Here is a 22,640-nt window from a genome sequence, read left to right as displayed (position 1 = left end):
GCCCAGGACTGGCCAAAAAAAAAAAAAAAAAAGATAGTACAGCATAGTACAAATCTAGGATGAAGCCAATTAGGAGGAAAGAAAAACTAAAATGATAAAAACAAGTCATGTTCTACTCTTAAGTAGTTGCATTAAGGTTCATTAGAATCAGTCTCACTACTTTTTTTTTTTTTTTCACTTATTGAGTCCATATATTTTCTTGCCTTTGAAACCAGTCTGGGTTGTTGGTTACCTACAACCACAAGTAATCTAATTGTTAATATACTTCTTAATTTCTTCTACTGCATGGTAGTTTGGGGGTAAAATTTGACCTGATGTGGATTAGGCCTAAGCTTGGAGGATAGAAAGTAAGGGTGATACAGGATTGTGGAATTGAGGGAAAATATAATTGTTGACCATGAACTGCGCCCCAACTGATGGAAAACAAAATGAAGAGTGCTCCAAATTTGTACAGTTCAGTAGTAGAATGCCTTATCTAGCATGCTCAAGCTCCTGGCTTTGATCTCAGCCCTGCCAAACAAGCAAACAGTGAAAGGAGCCAGTTAAGGATTATATAGGCTTGTTGAACTTGATGTGGCTGAAGTCCCAGCTTAATAGAAAACAAGGGGCAGGAGAACAGATAGATGATACTCATTAGTATTTAGACCAGAATTAGCCAGTGTCTCTGAGTAACAAAAACACAGTAACACAGTAACAGTGAAAGGGAAATACTGCCTTTAATGAGAGGTTCTTATAGAGTGGCTAAAACCTCAAGTCCACAAACTCCTAGGCAAAAGAAACACTGGCACTGACAAAAGCTGAAAACTGTACTCCCATTCACAACCTCATTTATTATCTTTTGAAGGTCAGTTTAAGAGATTTCTATTCTTGCATCTTCAGGAACATCTCCCACTAGGTACATCTACTAAAACTGGGTTTGTTGAGTGAAAGTCCTATGGCAATTTTTTAAATTGTGTTTTTATTATGGTAATAATCTTAAAAGGAAACCATCAGAAGCAAACATAGAACAGCTACTTGGTTTCAGTGCCTGTGTTTGCAGTTATGATCTTGTTGGCAACAAGCAGCACAGATGTGATATGTAAATGATGCATCTGAGTATACAGCACACTGTAAAAAGATTCCACAGAATTTTGAATAGAGAAAAGCGGTGAGGGAATTGGGCAGACACAGAGCACACAACAGCACAGATGGGCTGAAGTCAAAAGAACCTGTGTGGTGATGGTCACTGCCTGGTTTATAATGAGCTGCAATTTAGCTTCAGCAAAACACCAGCAGTCACAGTATAATGCTGCTAGTTTGAGTTTCATTGGTTTTATAGTTGTTGTTGTTTTTTTCCCAGTCCTGGGGCTTGGACTCTGGGCCTGAGCCCTGTCCCTGGATTCTTTTTTTTTTTTTGCTCAAGGCTAGCTCTCTGCCACTTGAGCCACAGCACCACTTCTGGCCATTTTCTGTATATATGGTGCTGGGGAATTGAACCCAGGGCTTCATGTATATGAGGCAAGCACTCTTGCCACTAGGCCATATCCCCAGCCCGGTTTTATAGTTATATTTGTATTTATTTTGATCTTATGGTTGGCTAGGTATTCTATGCACAAAGAGCTTACACATAGATTTGTGTTTATCAACTACACAGATGAGCCAGGTGCCAGTGGCTCATGCTGTAATCCTATGTCCTCGGGAGGCTGAGATCTAAGAATCTCAGTTTGACGTTAGCCTGGGCAGGAAAGTCCATGAGACTCCAGTCTCCCATTAACTACCCAAACAGCCAGAGTGAAGCTATGGCTCTAGTGGTAGAGCACTAACCTTAAGCACCACCCCCCCCCCCCAAAAAAAAAGAACCAAAAAACACCTCAGGGACAGTGCCCAGGCTCGGAGTTCTAGCCCCAGGAGTGGCAACAAACAAAATAAATACATAATTAAAATATTTTAAGTCAACCCTGGTATCTGAGAATTTTTTCCTTTAGAGCATTCTCAACATGGACACACAGTAACTGAAGATTCTACCAGAGAATTCTGTTTTTAACTGTCCTTAATAACAGAAATACCCTCAAGTAGGGCAGAATAATCCTTGAAAATGATCCTTGAAAAGCAATTAAGTTAAATCTATGAGCTGTCATTGTTGTCTTTGCTCGACAACCCCTGGTGGGATATTTATCTTGGCTAATTTCAATCTCATCATCAATTTCATGTATAAGGGCTGGGAATATGGCCTAGTGGCAAGAGAGCTCGCCTCGTAAACATAAAGCCCTGGGTTCAATTCTCCAGCACCACATATCTAGGAAACGGCCAGAAGTGGCGCTGTGGCTCAAGTGGCAGAGTGCTAGCCTTGAGGAAAAAGGAAGCCAGGGACAGTGATCAGGCCCTGAGTCCAAGCCCCAGGACTGGCCAACAAAAAAACAAAAAACAAAAACAAAAACAAAAAACAATTTCATGTGTAAAATCTGGCTAATAGGGTCATTTTAAAATATAGGAGAAGGTAATATAAATAAGTAGCATAGTAGTGCTGGGCTCCTGCTGAGTGTTCAATGGTAGCTGATACTACTCTGCTATCATTGGTCTGGCTCTCCTTGCTGCTTCCGCAGGGATCCAGGAGTAGCAAAGAATCCAGCCATCCATTTACAGGTATTTCAGGCTGGGAGTGGTTGGTGACTCATGCCTATAATCCTAGCTACTCTGGAGGCTGAAATCTTGAGGACTAAGGCTCAAAGCCAGCCAGACTGAGTAGGAAAGTCCATGAGACTCTTTTCTCTGGTTAACCAGCAAAAAGCCAGAAGTAAAGTTGTGGCTTAAGTGGTAGAGCACTAGCCTACCACTTGAGAAAAAGGTGGCTCACACCAATCCTAGCTACTCAGGAGGCTGAAATCTGAAGTTTGAGGCGCAAAGCCAGCCTGGGCAGGAAAGTCTGTGAGACTCTTATCTCCAATAAGCCACCAAAAAGCTGGGCATAAAGGTAAGGCTCAAGTGGTAGAGGCCCAGCCTTGAGTGAGAAAGCTAAGGGGCAGTGCTCAGGAACTGAGTTCAAGCCAGCATTAAAAAAAAGAAGAAGAAGACAATAAAAGAGGTAATTTAATTTAAACAGCTCTATCTAATCTCAGCTTCTTAAGGAAGTCAGATTAATTTATCCACAAAGTGGTGTGGTATATACAGTATGTGTATAGAAAGAGTGCTAAATGGAGAATAGGATAAACCCCAAGTTCAGCCTCTGGTCCAGCCACCTATTAATTCTGAATTTTGGAATAGTCACTCTGCTTACTTCCATGGCTAACGTGGAAATCATTCTTAGGTTACAGAGTTCCTCACAAAGAAAATGATGAACTAGAGCTTCAAAAATGTAAAATTATTATTCAGTGAATTCTGTAACATTTTTAAAGGGCACTGCTTAGAGCTTGAAAAGGAAAAAAATAAACACAATAAATTAAGGAATAATTAATCCCCACCCACTATTGCCTAGTAATTAGGTGTTGATGTGGCTAATTAGGACAAGACAAACTGAAAGCAATACGAAGTGGCTTGCTTGCTAAAAGAGTGCAAGTAGCGGGGCTGGGAATATGGCCTAGTGGTAGAGTGCTTGCCTCACGTGCATGAAGCCCTGAGATCAATTCCTCAGCACATAAAACAGAAAAAGCCAAAGTAGCGCTGTGGCTCAAGTGGTATAGTGCTAGCCTTGAGCAAAAAGAAGCCAGGGACAGTGGTCAGGCCCTGAGTTTAAGCCCCAGGACTGGCAAAAAAAAGAAGAGAGCAAGCAGGAAGCAAAAAGTGGCAGCCCAGTCTTTCCTTCTAGTGAACGGCACCAGCTGATCAGGTGGATACAGCATAAAGGGGAAATGGTCTCATGGTCAAGGAGCCAGGAAAAATAAAGGCACTACTGGGGGAGTGCTGTAGCCTTAAATACATGGTATGAATGGAGGAGGGGGAGGAGAGGAAATTCAAATCGGAATAAGGTAGACTCATTGTGGAGGAAGTGTCTCAGCAGAGGCCCCCAATAGGGAGTCCTTTGACTTGAGGCCCCTGGGCTAGAAAAGCACTTAGATTTATGAACACAGTTATCTGGCAGAGAAACTGTAACCCCCTTCTCCCTCTACCTGATCCCCCACAGAGAACTGCTGTGCTCTGGAGGGGGACCAACACAGGTGTGAAAAGGGCAACTTCTCCCCACATGAGGCCTTTTAGACAAAGCCATGGCCTGAAAGATCACACACCAAGGGGCCCATCTGAAGCCTAACCCCAAAGAAAACAGAATGTAATTATTCTTAATTAAACACATACTAGATGTTATCCCAAGAAATGATAGAAGCTTAAAAAAAAATCAATGTGTTTAAGAATTGATTATTGTTTGGGGGTTCAGTAGCTCAGTTTGGAGAGTCTTTGCCTAGCATGGGCAAGAGTGAGGCTCTGGGCTCCATCCCAGTACTGCAATCAATCAACAATCAATCAGTCAATGTTTAGAGAACTTTATGGATAATGCTGCATAGCAAACACTACCGAAGAATAATTGAGAATATTAATAATATTATTAACCTCCAAGGAAAACATCATGCAGAGAAATTTTAGTAATCTCTAACCTAGGAAAGGTCTTATTCTTAAAATATTTCTTAAAATCTTTCTAAGACAGTTAAGCACTCAGGAGCACATTTTCTAAAGGAACATTTTAAATGGTAATTAAGATACCAGGCTAGTTCACACAAGCTTTTTAAAATCCATAATGTTGATGAAAAGAAATGTGTTTGTTTATTTCAAATGGCCTTAGAAAGCTGGCAAATTCCATTTTCCGAAATAACTGAAACACTGCCAATCCATACTGCCTGGGGCAACTTGAATCTTATTTAATACAAAAACAATCTGATTAAATGATGATTCTTTTAAAACAACAATACATAAACCTATCGGCCACCTCCCTGCTACCTGGCAACATAAAGGGTGTGGAAAAGGTGATGTTGTTTAACTAAAAACTAGACTTCAAAACAAGTGCTGTAGCCTCAAATACATCGTATGAATGGACTACTATTTAGTCCAATAATAGCAAAACATTTCTGAAATTCTGTTCACAGAGAATGTCTTCTGAGCAAGCTGGCATTCTTTTTCAAATTCTCAATGGTGGCAAACTCTGCTGTAGGACAATACCCTTTGTTTTCAGAGAATGCTTGTTCATGTTGCTACAAATGTGCAAACTCCCAATATAACTGGTGTGGAGGATCAGATTCATTAAGATAACAGTTTCTAGTGTGTTCTGTCTCCTTAAACAGTCTTCAACAGTCATACCTCAAGTCGAATTCACAGTACATACTGTAATACCACAAATGATGGTATCCTTACTGCAGACTCTGTTTTACAAAGCCAAAACTATTTGGAAATATGACCTAAATGTTTTCAAATGTATTCCTTTTAAAAAAGGAAAATATATGTGGCAAAGGGGGGAAGATCCCTTTCTAAATGCAACAAGAATAATATGAAGCACCATAGGTATAAACTTAGCCAAACGTGTGCAGGACTGTTAAAAAGAAAGTTATAGCTGGGGATATGGCCTAGTGGCAAGAGCGCTCACCTCATATACATGAAGCCCTGGGTTCGATTCCCCAGCACCACATATACAGAAAATGGCCAGAAGTGGTGCTGTGACTCAAGTGGCAGAGTGCTAGGAGCAAAAAGAAGCCAGGGACAGTGCTCAGGCCCTGAGTCCAAGGCCCAGGAATGGCAAAAAAAAAAAAAAGTTATAAAACTCCAGAGGAAGACAGGGACAACTCAGTAAACAGGAAGATAGTTACATGGGTTTCTGAAGTTGAAGATTCATTACTATAAAAATGTAAATTCTTGCCAAAATCATCTATAAAATTAAAGTGATCCCAATCAAAATTCCAGAAATGGTTTCAGGGAACTTGAACAAGTAATTTAAGAGTTATCTAGAAGGATCAACATGTAGGAAGTGCCACAAAAATACTCAGAGGGAAAGAGAGTGGTGTGGCTGTGGTAGGCTGTGGGGGTGAGGGAAATGATGCTTGCCTTTCCAGACATTAGAGCACACACTAAAAAAAAGTCCACATTTCTAACACCAGGAAATAACCAAAACAAACAGCACACAATAGGAAGCCCAGACACTAGTCAAAATACAGATAAGAATTTCATTTGTAATAGTATTTCAACTCAGTGGAATAGAGCTAGCTTAGTGAAAGAAGTATATTAAGAAGGCAGGCGACCATTAAAAAAAAACAAAACCAGAAAGTTATATCTTCATCTTACCTCAAAATAAACTCTAGATAAATTAAATCTTTAAATGTTAAAAAAAATCACATCTTAACAGGCCAAGAAAAATATAGGGGAGTATTTCTAAAATATAAGGTAGTGAGTCTCTTAAACAGAATACCAAATCCCTAAAGTATAAAAAAAGGAAACTAAAAGACAAGTAGATTGCTTACACAGAATAGCATGAGAAAGTAAGCTCTAAAGGATCGTGATAAAAAGAAATCAAAGGATGGCTAGATACTGGGGTCTCTTTTTTAGGAGTGAAGAAACTTTTCCACAAGTTCCTCTGACTTCAGTGGCCAGAATTGGGTCACCAATGATTCCCAAACTGATCTTTGTTGAGACACTGGTTGCTACAATTACTTTAGAGACTATCAGTTCTCAAAGTGTGGCCCAGGGACCTCTGGGTAACTCTAAGACCCTTTCAAAGGTCTTCAGATGGTCAGATTCTTTTTATAAAATCAACACTTTTTTTTTTGCCTTGTTTTGTTTTTACTGCCACAACCCTCACACTGACAAAGCGCAGTGTGGCTAAAAGGCCAACATAGGGAAATCTTAAGCAGTGGCTCCAAACTGAATCAGAACACAGAACTCAATCTCTTTCAAACCCAGCCTTGCCCTCACAGGGGAAAAAAAGATACATTTACTTATGAATTTCTTTAATGAAGCCATAAAAACTGTCATAAAGTACCCGTTTTACTTTGGCATTTCCTCAAAAATAGATGAAGTCTACCTGTTAAGAAAACAACTGACACCACATTTTGCCTGAGATAAAATTAAAGCTTTTAGTAAAAAATAGGAATTGGGAAAAATCTGTGTCCACCACTGTAAGCTTAACATCTTTCCAATACTCACACACTGTTCTGCTGAGACGATCTTTCTGATATTATATAATGAAATGTGTCAACACATCCATTATACAACTCAGTGAAATAATATTTTCCAATGACCAAAACATGATGTACCATAATGTAAACTCATGAATGGGGAGTGAAAGATTCACTGAAGTGAAAGACAGACCAATGAACTACTTAGTTGTTTAATCAGGCTGGCCTCCAACTCTTGACCCTCCTGCTACAGCCTCTTGAGTGTACATATTAACTTTTTAAAAGTTAACAGTATTATTTAAACAGGGAGGATTTCAGTGTTAAATTTCCATACAAATTTATACTATGTTCCAATAATTCTCAGTTCCTCTATGACACTCCCTCTCTTCTTTTTGCCAATCTTCCTCAACAGGTTTTTGTTTTTCATTTATGAACGTTGTACACATGCACACTCATGCTGAGACTAGAACTTGAACTTAGGGTCTTGAACTCTTGCTCAGCTTTTTGCTCAAGGCTGGTCCTCTACCACTAGAGCCATAACTCCTCTTACCGAACCGTAACTCCTCTTACCAGCTCTAAAAGTCTCTGATTTATCTGCCCAGGCTGAATTCAAATTTTGATCATCAGATCTTAGCCCCCAAAGTCATTAGGATTACAGGTGTGAGCCACCAGTACCGTGCTACAATGTAATTTTTTTGTGTGTGTATGCTGGTACTTGGACTTAAAACTCAAAGCCTTACACTCTTGCTTGGCTTTTTTGCTCAAGGCTAGCATTTTACCATTTGAGCTACAGCTCTACTTCTGGATTTTGCTGGTTAGTTGGACATGAGTCTCTCAGATTTATCTGCCTGGGCTGGCTTTGAACTTCAATCCTCAGATCTCAGTTTCCTGGGTAGCTAGGAGTACAGACATAAGCCTATACTCAAGTTTTGGAAATACAGCCTGTGATATAATCAGAAAAAATTATGAAGGAATAGTATATCATTATTTATATATTATACTGAAAATTACAATCTAAAAATAATTTAGTGCTTACTTATTACTATTATTATGTATATCCATAGAAAAGAAAATTATGAAGCCATTAAAAGTTGCTAAAAACTTCAATGTATTAATATAAAGTCTGTAACTTGTAGGCTGTGGAGATAAGATAAAATAGTATATATAGTCTCACTTACAGAAATTAACATTTATGTACCAAGAAATACACATTGGACTGGAGGTGTGGCTCAGGGGCAGAGCACAGCAATAAATCTGAATGAGAGTGCAAGGCCCTGAGCTCAAGCCTTCATATTAGTACACACACACACATACACACACACACACACAAACACACACACCCCAAAAGTAACAAAAGGTAGACAACAGGAGTGGGAATGTGGCTTAGTGGCAGAGTGCCTGCCTAGCATGCATGAAGCCCTGGGTTTGATTCCTCAGCACCACATATGCAGAAAAAGCAAGAAGTGGCACAAAGGCTCAAGTGGTAGAGTGCTAGCCTTCAGCAAAAGAAGCTCAAGACCTGAGTTCAAGCCTCAGGACTGGCAAAAACAAAATGAAACAAACCAACAAAAGGTAGACAACAAACTGCTACAATGCCAAATTCCAGCTGTCTAGAAACTTCCTATTCACCAACTATGGCAAGCACTTGCTACTTTGTTTTTATCTTCATTCAAAATTATTATTACATTATTTGTTTTTGTTTTTGCCAGTCCTGGGGCTTGAACTCAGGGCCATATTCCAAGCCCTTATTATTATATTATTTTTGGTGCCAATCATGGCACCAAACTCAGGGCCCAAGCACTGTCCCTGGCTTCCTTTTGCTCAAGGCTAGCACTCTACCACTTGAGTCACTGCGCCATTTCCAGCTTTTTCTGTTTATGTGGTGCTGAGGAATCAAACCCAGGGTTTCATGTATGCGAGGCAAGCACTCTACTGTTACACATTCCCAGCCCCCAAAATTATTCTTAACTATACATATTTGTGGGTGCAAGGTAATGATCAAATCAGGATAATTAGCATTTCCATCTCTTTAAACATTTATTTCTTCATGTTGGCAGCCTTTGGGCTGGCTCTTCTAGTTCTTTATAATATTTATAATAAATTGCTGTGACTATAGTCATGATGCCAAGCTGCAGAACTCTAAAACACCCCCTCTTTAGTACTTATTCTGCTTTAGTATTTCCCTATATTCTTCATGCCTTTCCCCTCCCTTTTTTTAGCTTTCTGGTGACCATGATTCTACTTTGTACTTCTATACTGCCCTTTCGCATTATGGATGCCTTCTCTCTTCATTCAGTGATGGTGTTACTGAAGCCCCCAATATCTTTTATTTATAGTACTTGTTAATCATTAGACAGCAAACACAGATGGCCAGCTTTGCACAGGAGCTGAAGCCAAGCCCTAAGGAAACCTCATGCGCCCTCTGCTGGTCATCATGCCAGGACAAGTTGGTCTGTGTCCAGAGATCCCAAACAACAATCTTGAGTTTTCAGAGGACTTTGGGGATTGTTTCTTTATACATGCTACCCGAAAAGGAAAATTCTAGACTGGAACAGCACCTTTTCACACCAAGGGAAAACATGATAACGAAAGTACTGAAAGGAAATATTTTATCAAAAGCACAGTACAGGGTTGAGGGTACAGCTCAAGGCACTTGACTTGCCTAGCATGTGTGAGGCTCCAGTTTCAAAGAAACAAACAAGCAAACATTGTTGTAAACTGAGTGTGATGTGATGATAAACATTTGTAATCCCAGAAAATCCTAGCCCTCAGAAGGCCAGCCTGGACTACATAACAAGACTTGTCTCAAAAACAGCATTGTGGGTTCAAGGTTCAAATAATTTCACCTTATGACTTAATAACTAAAGTGTTCACATGATAGCAACACTTCATGTGATTATAAAGCTCCTTTAGAGCTTACTGTGGCTGAAGACCTGAGAATCATGGTAACAAACAATCTTTGTGTACGTTTTATAGCTTAGAGAGCTCTCATTCTTGCCTAATCCTCATAGCAATCCTTTAATGGAGGGAAGAAGGCAGGCCATACATTCCTATACTCACCATTTTACAGATGCAGGAACCTGAACTCAAACAAGATAAAGGAGTGGCCTTGGCCATACAGCTACAGATTTTTTTGTTGTTATTCTACTTGGCACATTTCCACTGTTGTACTGCAGCTACTGATCTGTAAAGAGGGGTTTTAGTTGTTGTTTTGCTGGTCCTGGGGCTTGAACCCAGGGCCTGGCCCCTCTCCCTGAGCCTCTCTGTGCTCAAGGCTAGCACTCTACCACTTGAGCCACAGAGCCACGTTAGCCTTTTCTGAGTCATTTCCTGGAGATGAAGTCTCAAGGACTTTACTGCCTCAGCTGGCTTCGAACTGTAAGCCTCAGATCTCAGCCTCTGAGTAGTTAGAATTACAGGCATGAGCTACCAATGTCCGGCTCTGTAAAGAGTTTTCTAAAGAGTTGCAATGTATTTTCAGCAGAAAGGGAAAGGTCTTAAAATATATAGTTCTATCATATCATTTTTGCTTCAAACATCACTGAAATTTCTAAACGCTGAAAAGGTTTACAGTGAAGGTAGTGTTTTGCTTAAACCCAAAAACATGTTTAATACATATAAAAAAAATGGGTATCTTCTTTCTTTTCCTCCCCCCTACCCCTCAGACAATGTCTTACTCTGTAGTTTTGGCTGACCTTCCAATTCTCCTGCCTTAGTCTCCCAAGTGCTGGGATTATTGATGTGAGCCACTATACCTGGCTAAAAAGTAGATACCTTAATAAGGAATCTACTGAGAGCAAAAGGAAAAAAATTTTTAACTTGAACTTTCTATGTGTGCCAATTCTATGCCTATTAAAAATAGGTTCTGAGCTGGGAATATGAGTTAGTGGTAGAGTGCTTGCCTTGCATGCAAGAAGTCCTGGGTTTGATTCACATCACATAAGCAGAAAAGGCTGGAAATGGCACTGTGGCTCAAGTGGTAGAATGCTAGCCTTGAGCAAAAAGAAGCCAGGGGCAGTGCTCAGGCCCTGGGTTCAAGCCCCAGGACTGGAAAAAAAAAAAGGTCCTGTCAGGCTCTGGAGCTTCTTCACCACTCAGTCACTAATACCATGAGACATGAAACTGGATTAGCAATTGTCAAGTTTGCCAGTATGCTGAAGGAGAAGAAAGATACAGTAAAGATCCCCAAACCAAAGAGCAAAGCAATCATTTAAACAATGAATTAAACAACTGTATAGTTTTTGCTTTGTGCCAAACATTACTATCAATTCTTTGCATATAATAATTTACTTAAGTCTTCCCAAAGATCCATTTAACAAATGGGGAAACTGAGACATGGAGAGGTTAAGTAATTTGAGTTATTTCGGGTAACCAGAAGCACACAACTACTAAGTGGGGGATTGAGAGTTGAAAATAAGCAGGCTGGTACCAGAGTTTATCTTCTTTTTTTGTTGTTGGTTGTGGGGCTTGAACTCTGGGAACTGTCCTGAGCTTTTCAGCTCAAGGCTAGTGCTCTACACTTGAGCCATAACACCATTTCTGGTTTTCTGGTGGTTAATTGGAGATAAAGAGTCTCACAGACTTTCCTTCCCAGGCTGGAACCACAATCCTCAGATTTCAGCCTCTTGAGTAACTAGGATTACAGGCATGAACCACTGGTGCCTGGCCTGACTGTATCTTCTTAACTACTAAGTTGTGCTACCTTTAGGCACAGGCATCCACCTCAGTCTAGCTTCATTTTGAAGGCAAACTTTGAATGTCAGAACAGTTTTAGATTTACAGAAAGGTTGTGCATAACATCAAGTTCCTATATATCTGATATAGCATTTCCTATTTTTGAAGTCTTATATTAATATAGCACAGATTACAATGAACACAATAGTAATACATTATTATAAACTTAAATTTATACTTTTTCAGATTTCCTTCACTATTACCTTTTTTTTTCTTTCAGAATCCAGGACATTATAATTAGTTGTCATGTCTCCTATAGAAAACACTTAGCTAATATTTATCAAATATTTTTCCTCATGAATAGATTAATTCTATAGACTGTTTTGTTTTAGAGGTGCTAGCTACATACCTTCTTTTTATTATTTTATTATCTTTTAAGTAGTTGTGCAAAGGAGTTGCCACAGCCAGGTGCTGGTGGCTCATGCCTGTAATCCCAGTTACTCAGAAGCCTGAGATCTGAGGATCAAGGTTCATAGTCAGTTTGGACAAGAAAGTCCATGAGACTCTTTATCTCCAATTAAGCGCCAAAAAACAAACCAACAAACAAAAAAAGCTGGAAGTGGAGCTGTGGCTCAAGTGGCAGAGTGCTAGCCTTGAGCAAAAAAGCCCAGGGACAGTGACTAGGTCCTGAGTTCAAGCCCCCGGACTAGAAACAAAGAACAGAAAACAAACAAACAACAACAAAAAAGAGTTGCCATTTAACACAGCAGTTTATGAATACAATATATCTCTTGATTAATGTTACCCATTTCAACATTCTTACAAGGTAATGGTTTTTATGTAGGAAAATCACAAAAACTGCTGACTTATCAAATCACATCCTATCAAGAGCACATGCTATCAGTATGACCTGCTGCTGTTGTTAACCTGACCACCTGGCTCAAGCAATGTTTGGCAAATTTCTCTACTGTTGTTACCTACCCCTCTCCCATTCCACTGTGCTCTTTTAGAAGGAAACCAGTTTGTAGAACCCACATTTAAGATTTAAGGAAAGGTAGGTGCTAGTGGCTCACAGCTGTAATTCTAGCTACTCACAAGGCTGAGATCTAAGGATTGTGGTTTGAAGCCAGCCCAGGCAGAGAAGTCCATGAGACTCTCCTCTCCAATAAACTACTCAGATAAGGCCAGAAGTGGAGCTGTGGTTCAAGTGGTAGAGCATTAGCCTTAAGCAGAAGCAGCTCTGGGACAGTGGCCAAGCCCTGAGTTCAAGTCCCAGAACCAGCACAAAAGAAGAAAAAAAGATTTAAGGGTGTTAAGGCCCACCTTTATAAGGGCAGATGAAAGATCAACTACATAAAATATTTCAATTCTTTCACATGTGAGGTTTTTTTTCTCTCTCTTCTTCTGAGTTAATGTACTTATTCAATCTGTGTTTATATCAATATGGACCATGGACAAAACGTTTTAAGCTTTGGATTATAACTCCATAGTACTTTATTTTTGCTGCTCAAAGTGTTCCAGCTTTGGGCATTAAGAGTCCTTTTAGTGGAATTATAATCCTTTTGACATTTTAGCATTTCCTTACTTCCTGGCACTACAAAATGCTACTGCTCATCTTGTTCATTCCCTGATCCAATCCTAGAACCAGTCATTTCTCCAAAGAGTCTTTGTTCCTTTTATTATAGAATAGTCTAGGCACTGAGTATGGTTTTTTTTTCCTACTAGGTTGTCCTTTCTTATTGTGTACAACAAACTACTTGTACCTACAACTGCTTCTGTATATGTATATATATGCCTACATTTACATTAGAGTTCATACTAATATTTCTAACTAGCCTTCTGGTATTCACTCATGGCTGGTACTCTACCACTTGAGCCCTGCCTCCAGCCTGCTTTTTAATTTTGCTGTATTCTTTTAATTTTGCTGTATTCTTTAATTTTGCTGTATTCTAATCTGTATTCTTCCATTCTAACAGTAAGAAAACACCATCCAATTATTAATAAATTTCAGTGCACATGTATAGTAGCTTCAGTATTTACCCTATGGGAAACTTTACCAACTATGCTATGTGCTATGGTCAGTTTCTACCGCCCTAGTGGTACAGTTACTACAGCCATTAATCTTACTAAGGTATGTCAGCCCATTTTCCCTAGTCCCTCTCAGGAAAGTCACCATATACATTTGTAAGTATAGTTAAATTCTTTTTACTCTTTTTTCTATTCTGAAATTTTCTCCTCCTAAATTGTCTCTTAAATTGAGTATATATAAAGATTGACTGAGACCACAGTTTTACTCAATGGTAGGCTACGTGGTACCACGTGCAAAGCTCATTCTGTCCTGTAAAGCCCTGAGTTTTAACCAATACACAGTATCATATACCTACCATTAAAGTATCATGCAAGGCCAGATGCCAGTGGCTTATACCTTTAATACTAACTCCTCAGGAGGCTGAAATATGAGGATTTCAGTTCAAAGCCAGCCCAGGCAAGAAAGTCCAATTAACTACAAAACAGCTAAAGTGGAACTGTGACTCAAATGGTACAGCTCTAGCCTTAAGCAAAAAAACTCAGGGACAGTGTCCAGCCCTGAATTTAAGTCCTAAGCCTAGCACGCATACACTATTGTATAGTTTCATCACTCTAAAAATATCCCTAGTGCAACCTAATAAACCTCCTCCCCTTCCAAACTCCACCTTTTGCAATTCCATAGCAGAAAATATACTTGTAAACATTGTTTTTCATATATTCCCTTATATCATGATCATACTTGTAAATATATGTGACCTAGCTTCAGAAGACAGTTAAATAAAAGAGAGAGCAAGTGGCTTGGTCAAGACCTCAGTAAGTGGTGGCATTGGCATGAGTCCCTGCCCTTTGACTCCTGCTACAATGTTCTTTCCACTACATAGCCCTCCATCTCATCAGTGAGTGGGATGGTTGTGCTCTGTCACAAGAAGGAAAGGCTGAAGTTGTTGGTGTTAAGTGGTTATTTAAACTGTATCATATAGTAACTAAAGCTTTTGTGCTAAAAATATGAGAAAGCAGAATTCAAGTTCTGGGAATTTGGCTATCTTGGCATTTCAGAAAACATTCTGCTATATAATACTCCTAAAATGCTATATAAGTTTTGGGGTTTTATGTTTTGTTTTGCTGATCCTGAAGCCAAAAGCTAGGCAAAATTACAGATTTAACAAACATTGAAGCCAGAGACTAACCAAAGTCTACAATGCGTAAATATCAAAACATGTCATAAGAGCTCATCTAAATAAACTTGTTTGGTTTAACATTAGGAAATATATTTATGTAATTAACTGCATTACCAGATCAAAGAAAAAAATACATAGGATCACCTCAGCAAATACAAAGAAAGCATTTGATAATTTTCAACATCCATTTATCAAAATCAAATATACAAAGCTTTTAGCAAATGTGAAATTGAAGAGAATATCAATTTCAACTTGATAAAGGAAATTTGACAACCACCTATGGTTATCCTTAATGCAATCCCCTAACTGTGGGGGCTATGGAAGGTGAATCAAGAGTTCCAGGCCAGCATGAATTATATATGCCGTGACGTGATTTCAAAAACAAAACCACACACAGACACACTCACACATACTGCATTTACAATGACCAAAAATATAACATACCTAGGAGCATGAAAAATATATCAGTCCTTTAAGGAAAGAATTAGGAAACTTCACTGAAAGACCCTAAAAAAGACAAAAATAAAGGGAAAGATATTTTTCACAAAGAAAGTTGATACAAGATAAGCCATCAGTTCTCTTCAAATTGATACACAGATTTAATGCCATCGGAATAAAAATGCTAATAAGGTTTATTTTTTAATGGAACTTAAGCTAATTTTTAAATCAGCAAATGCAAAAGAAAAAAAATAACATTCCTGATATGTAGTAAGTGGTCAAATACCCTTCTTGGGATAGAGAAACAGAACAGCAGTATAGACAACAGAGATGTCAGTATGAATATGATTTCTGTTCCCCAAAAGCTCATGTGCTGGAAGCACTGTCCCCAATGTGGCAGTGCTAGAAGGTGGTAGGACCTTTAAGAGAAAAGGCCAAGTGGAAGATAATTAGGTTTTTAGAGTGCCACCTTTGGGAGTAATTAATATAGTTTTCAAGGACTAGTTCTCACGAGTTCTTACATAAAGAAAAAGTATGACTCTGAAATCTCTGCTTCTTGTCTCACCATGTGGTGTTACCCACCATGGTACCATCCCCACCATGTTGTAACATAGTCAATGAGGTCCTCCCCAGAAGCCAGATGGGTTCATTGGATCTTGACCTTTCAGCATCTAGAATTGGGAACTAACTACACTTCTTTTTTTTTTTTTTGGCCAGTCCTGGGCCTTGGACTCAGGGCCTGAGCATGGTCCCTGGCTGCTTTTTGCTCAAGGCTAGCACACTGCCACTTGAGCACCACTTCTGGCCGTTTTCTGTATATGTGGTGCTGGGGAATCGAACCCAGGGCCTCATGTATACGAGGCAAGCTCTCTTGCCACTAGGCCATATCTCCAGCCCTAACTACACTTCTTTATAATGTATTCAGCCTCCAATAATTTGTTACAGCAACAGATAATAGACAAATGCAGCAATACGTAACTTGATCTACACCAGATTTGTACAGAAATGAGACTATTCAATAAGTGGTTCTGGAACAAGTGGTTAGTACTGTATAAGAAAACAACACCTGTAATTCTAGCTATTCAAGAGGCTGAGATCTGAAGATTGTGATACAAAGCTAGCCTGGGCAGAAAAGTCCATGAGGTTTTGTTTTGTTTTGTTTTGTTTGCCAGTCCTGGGGCTTGGGATTTGGGGCGTGGGCACTGTCCCTGGCTTCTTTTTGCTTAAGGTTAGCACTCTACCTCTTGAGCCACAGGGCCACTTCTGGCTTTTTCTGTTTATGTGGTATTGAGGAATTGAACCCAGGGCTACATGCATGCTAGGAAAGCACTCTACCACTAAGCCACATTTCCAGCCCACATGAGATTCTTATATTCCGTTAACCAGGCATACAAACACATACACAAACAGCCAGAAATAGAGCTCAATGGCAGAGCTCTAATTTTGAGTGAAGTAGCTCAGGGACAGTTACTGAAGCCCTGAATTCAAGCCCCAGGACCAGCACACACACACACACACACACATACACACAAAATGAATCTCTAATTTATCTTGTACCTAAAATCAATTCTATCTTCAATTAAAGACTTAAACGGGAAAGGCATAATTGTAAAGCTTTTAAGGGGAAAAAAAGATTATTTTTAAGACATCAAGTTTAAGGATTCCTCAAACAAGAATCCATAAGTTCTGACCTACAAGAGAAATATTTATTTTATCATATTTAAATTGAATTTCTCTTCTGTAATAAGCTACAAGTTGGAAGAAGAGTTTTGAAACACATTAGGATGAAGAGTGGTATACAAAAATCTCTAGAAACATTCTGTAGTCAAGAAGAAAAACAGTCCAATAGAAAAAGGACAAAAACACAGCACAGGAGCAAAACACAAAGGGCTAAAAACATTACAAATGATGTCAAACTGTAATATGAAAAATGCATAATGACATCACTATGAGATATATTTTATATTCACTACACCAAAAAATTGTAGAAATACAAGTTCAGGCAAGGATGTGAAGTAATGAGAAGTTTTATATTCTGCTGATGGGGAGTATAAATTGCTACAATTACATATAAAGTCAATATGGTGTTTGCTAATAAAGTTGCAGATGCACATACTTTATAATCCAGTAATTCAATGCCTAGGTACACTCTGCAGTAAACAAGAGTTACAAAATGATTTGTAAGATTCCTGCCCCTGACCTTCCCACAGTTGTATATATTCCATGCAGTCCTGGAGAGCTGACAGTTCCTATGAATTTATGCTTCCTTGATTAGGTTACTTTTATATAAGATGCCATCTCAGCAGAACTTAAGAGACACTCCTGTTGGCACTGAAGAAGCAATTGTCATGTTGTGAAAAGAACCATGTGACAAAAAACAGCGGGCAACCTCTAGGAGCTTAGGACCTCAGCAAGGAACTTAATTCTGTCAACCACTGGGGGGTGGGGTGGGTAAAGAGGACCCAGAGGCTCTGATGAGATTGCAGCTCTGCTGACATGATTTCAGGCTGCTTAGAACTGAGCAGAGAGCCAAGCTCTGCAGTGTTAAGATTTCTGCCTTGCCTTGCAACAACAACAAACAAACAGAAAGATTTCTGCCTTGTAGGACTTTGAGGCAATAATAATCAAGTGCTAATTTAAGCTATTAAGTATTTTTTTTACACACCAACTGAAAACTACTACACTTTTTAACAAGTGTAAGAATGTCTATAGCACTTTCCTAGACTTTTTTGTTTTATTTTCTTCCCCCCCTCAATGAATATTGTAGAAAGGGATTTCATTGTGACATTTCCATTCACGAATATAGTGTACTTTGATCAAATCACATCTATTTTGGTTTCTTTTATAGATCCCCCCCCCCCCCCCGCCCCCAGAGCTGAGGACCAAACTCTGGGCCTTTTATTTGCCAGGCAGGCGCTGTTCCACTGAGCTAAATCCCCAGCCCCAACATTATGGTTTCTTATCCCTTCCCTCACCTTTTAAAACAATTTGGCAACATTAATATATTTCTCTTTATCTCTTTTTCTTCCTTTTTTTCCCTCTTTCTCTCTCTGCTTTTATTGTTGTTGTTTTTGAGATAGGATCTCACTATGTAATCCAGGCTGGCCTAGACCTCACGATCATCCTGCCTTAATTTTCCAAGTGTTGGGATTACAGGAATGTAATGCACCATCATGTCTAGCTCTAGGATTTTTCTTTTTAAAAGAAAAAAAGGTCCAGTCAGAAAACAGATTAAATAATTATAGCAAATTCATACTATGAAATACTATACAGTAGTAAAAATACATGAGCTACATGTATTGTCAAGTTTAATTCTGAGGAGGAAAAAAGAAAGCTGTAGAAGAGTGCATATATACAATATGATTTATTTTTATGAAGAGGAAAAGAAGGGCCCAAGAATCAGGAAGAGATGTCCAAATTTTGTTTTCTATCCTGAATTTGTTTTCCATGCCGGAGGTCTCCAACCATCACCTGTGTTACCTACCCATTTGGTAGGTCACATCTCATCACGCATCCAGTGGCCACACCTTCCCCCACCTGGCCACTCCTTCTCAACTGTCCCTTCCCTAGTTAAACCCCACCCAGGGAGCTGCTTTCCCCTTCTCCACATCTTTAACATGTGCTGGGTTGGTGGTTTTGGAATACAAATTTCTCTGCCTGAAGACTGCCTGGTGGTTTCTCTCAGTTAACCTAATTAAAACCTAACATTCATCTTTCCTGCTACTGTTTTAAAACACGATCCTCTCTTATCAGGACCAATGCAACAGTCTGATTTCTTTGCAATTCTTACTGTCCCCTTACTGTACATTCTCCACACTATAGTACAATGACCTCATTATAAATTAGATCATGCTACTCCCCTCCTCAGAGCCTCCTGTGGCTTTCCATCACGAGAGAATAAAATCCAAACTCTTATCATGGCCTACAAAGCCATGATACATGACTTTGTCTTCACCCAACACTCTAGTTTTATCTCCCTCTCATACATTAAAGAGCCACATTGACCCTGACCATTTTAAAACAAGCCAAGCTTGTATTATACGCCATGAGTACCCTCTGCTTGAGCATCCCTTTCTGTGGACACTACCTTACCTTGGATCTTTATAGATCAGTTCTTCCTCATCAATCAAAGTTGAGCTTAAAAGTTCTCTCTGTGAAGAGGTCTTCTCTGACCACTCCAGCTAAGCCAGGGATCCCAATTTTTCTTCTAACACTTACCTGAAAAGTACCATTAAAAAAAAAGATAATAGATGAAGTACTGGATACTGTCAATCTCCTCCCCATATGTAGGAACTGTTCACTGTTACACTCATCATAATACATCTATTATGAAAATAATTAGGTATTAGATGAATAACCTCTTGTGGCCAGGCTCAAATTTGTCTTTGCACAGATGTTTATATTTAATAGTCTTAATGTTTTCTTTAGTCATACTATGCTTCTTTAAGCAAAGCATATGAACAAAAAGCATTTCATTAACTCCTGAGTTCTTTTATTCCCATTGCCTATAAAATATTATGACTAGGATGTATAAGCATTCTGTAAACATAAAAGACAAAATGGGGGGAAACGTTTTATTCCCAAAACTAAAGACCAGTCATATACTGTACCTGTTCATATCATTTTATCTTCAATATATAAAAAGTATCAACAGATAGAACTCCTCATGATTTAAGTCTTTAGAAGGTTATTTCTTCTTACAAATATTGTGGTTTCCTGTTGACTAAAAGAGTAAGGGAATACTAAATCTGCATTAGGCTAAAAGTAATTAGCTGCTGATAATAGATTCTATACAATATGGTTTTTTTGTTTGTTTGGATGGTTGGTTGTTTTGTTTTGTTTTTTTGCCAGTCCTGGGGCTTGGACTCAGGGCCTGAGAATTGTCCCTGGCTTCTTTTTGCTCAAGGCTAGCACTCTGCCACTTGAGCCACAGTGCCACTTCTGGCCGTTTTCTATACATGTGATACTGAGGAATCGAACCTAGGGCTTCATGTATAGGAGGCAAGCACTCTTGGCACTAGGCCATATTCCCAGCCCTACAACATCAGTTTTATAGGTCGCTCATTCATCAAATGTCCATAGGTATTAGCCACATACTAAGCAGCATACTAAAGAAGCAGAATATTATTGCTTTGTTTCTATGCACATTAGTTGCAAAACTAATCATTCTAATAACTCCCATGACTATATATGCATAGAAACATAAAGGCACACAAGCCTACTTTATTGGAGGGTGAGGGAAAGGATCAAGACCATGACAGCTGGGAAGAACACTGAGAAAAAAGAAGGGTAGGAAGGGAGCTCCAGATAAAGAAAATATCAAGTATAAAAGCATACTGACTTGAGACAGTAGGAAAACATCAGAACCAGCAAAGCAAAGGTCCAAAGAGATAAGGATAAAAATGTGAGCAAGGGGGGCTGGGAATATGGCCTAGTGACAAGAATGCTTGCCTTGTATACATGAAGCCCTGGGTTCGATTCCTCAGCACCACATATATAGAAAAGGACAGAAGTGGTACTGTGGCTCAAGTGGCAGAGTGCTAGCCTTGAGCAAAAAGAAGCCAGGGACAGTGCTCAGGCCCTGAGTCCAAGCCCCAGGACTGGAAAAAAAAAATTGAATGTAGTTTATCCCCTTTAAAAAAAAAATGTGAGCAAGGTAAAGTTAATAGAGTGGTCTATACCCTACACCAAGGGATTGTGATCTATGCTACGTGAACCCTGAAGGTTTTAGATGTGTATCAAGACATACAAAAAAGATTTTCTCAGGCTGGGAATGTGGCTTAGCGGTAGAATGCTTACTTTGTATGTATGAAGCCCTGGGTTCGATTTCTCAGCACCACATACATACAAAAAGGCCAGAAGTGGCGCTGTGGCTCAAGTGGCAGAGTGCTAGCCTTAAGCAAAAAAGAAGCCAGGGACAGTACAGTGCTCAGGCCCTGAGTTCAAGCCCCAGGACTGGCAAAAAAAAAGATTTTCTCCAGAGAAAATTTGATAAGAATTTGTTCAATTTGATAAAAATCTAAAAAAAGTTTAACAAAAGGTATTATGGATCATCTAGATGATTGTCTTTGCTTTATTACAAGATTTCATGTCACACGTCTATAATTAGGCGTGCACTATGCAATAACTTTTACAATTAGTTATTCATGCAGCATAATGAGAAAGAAATAGGACTAATGTATGTAACTGATGTCAAGGTCAAGTGAAGGTCAAATAACACCATGATATAGTGAATTAAAGGTCTTGCAAAGGTTTTAAAATAGAAAGGGGAAATGAGATTTCTTAACATTAGGGCAATGTGGATGGTTCTTTCTTTAAGGAAAACTACACCATGGAGGACAGGACAGACTCACTATTAGTTTATTTTAGGTCCAGTAAAATAATCTCATTGGTCACAACAAATATTCATCTGAATTTCTTAGTTTTATAATTTTGCTTCATTTAACTTACAAATGTCGTGCATAAAAGATATAACACAAAGGGTTTTTACTTAGGTTTATATTTGGATGTATTTAAAATACTGAAAATATTCTAAGCTAACAATGGAGGGAAGATCTTATGTATGGATTCTGGTCTGTAATTCTGCCTGGGTGAGTGGGAATTGTTTAAAGACTGTAACACAAAAGTGACAGTTTTGTGCTTCTGGAAAAAAAAAATCACCCTGGAAGAAATGTGTGGGGCTGGAATTGAAAAAAACAAACAAACAAACAAAAAAAAACAGAAAAGAAAAGGAAAAGGGGAAAAAAAAAAAACCACCCTGGAAGAAATAGTCAGGATGCTCCTTAACCACGTGATAAAAATAGTCAGACCCTAAATTTTGAAATAAAGTTATAAAACAGATAAGAGAGTTAGATAAAAACAGTTAAGAGAGTTAAATAAAGGAGTTAAAATACCAAAGATTTGGCTGTGTGGTAGAGTCTAGAATAATTCTTCTTTGGGTGACTTGGTGATAAGATAAAGACTACAGGAAAGCATGAGGCAAGGAGGAAAAGGAAGAGAGATGATGAATTCAATTCAGCAATGATTTGAATTTCATTTCAGCCAAAGAAAATCCAGTTATTTTTTCCTGAGTTCCAGTTTTCTCGGCGACAGCTGCATCCATGAATTACCAAATTAACTATTGTAGCACTCTCTAAAAATACACAAAAGCACTCCACAGTATGCTGTAAACAAGTCATGAAAAATCAGCAAAAGCCGGGCTCTGGAGGAAATGCAGAAGGTTAAAGAGAAAGATGGCTATTTTTTTTTACTAAACACT

At 38.9% G+C, this 22,640-nt stretch overlaps 1 protein-coding gene across 1 annotated transcript in view; it reads right to left on the bottom strand.

Annotated features, from left to right (window-relative positions):
* Nucleotides 1-22,640, bottom strand: part of Mettl8 (methyltransferase 8, methylcytidine) — an 88,073-nt gene that overhangs the window by 64,679 nt on the left and 754 nt on the right. The gene's annotated exons all lie outside the window — the stretch shown is intronic.

Source organism: Perognathus longimembris, chromosome 4, assembly GCF_023159225.1.
Source record: "Perognathus longimembris pacificus isolate PPM17 chromosome 4, ASM2315922v1, whole genome shotgun sequence".
NCBI lineage: Eukaryota > Metazoa > Chordata > Mammalia > Rodentia > Heteromyidae > Perognathus > Perognathus longimembris.
Note: the sequence above shows the minus strand (reverse complement) of the source record. Positions and strands in the feature narration are given on the sequence as shown.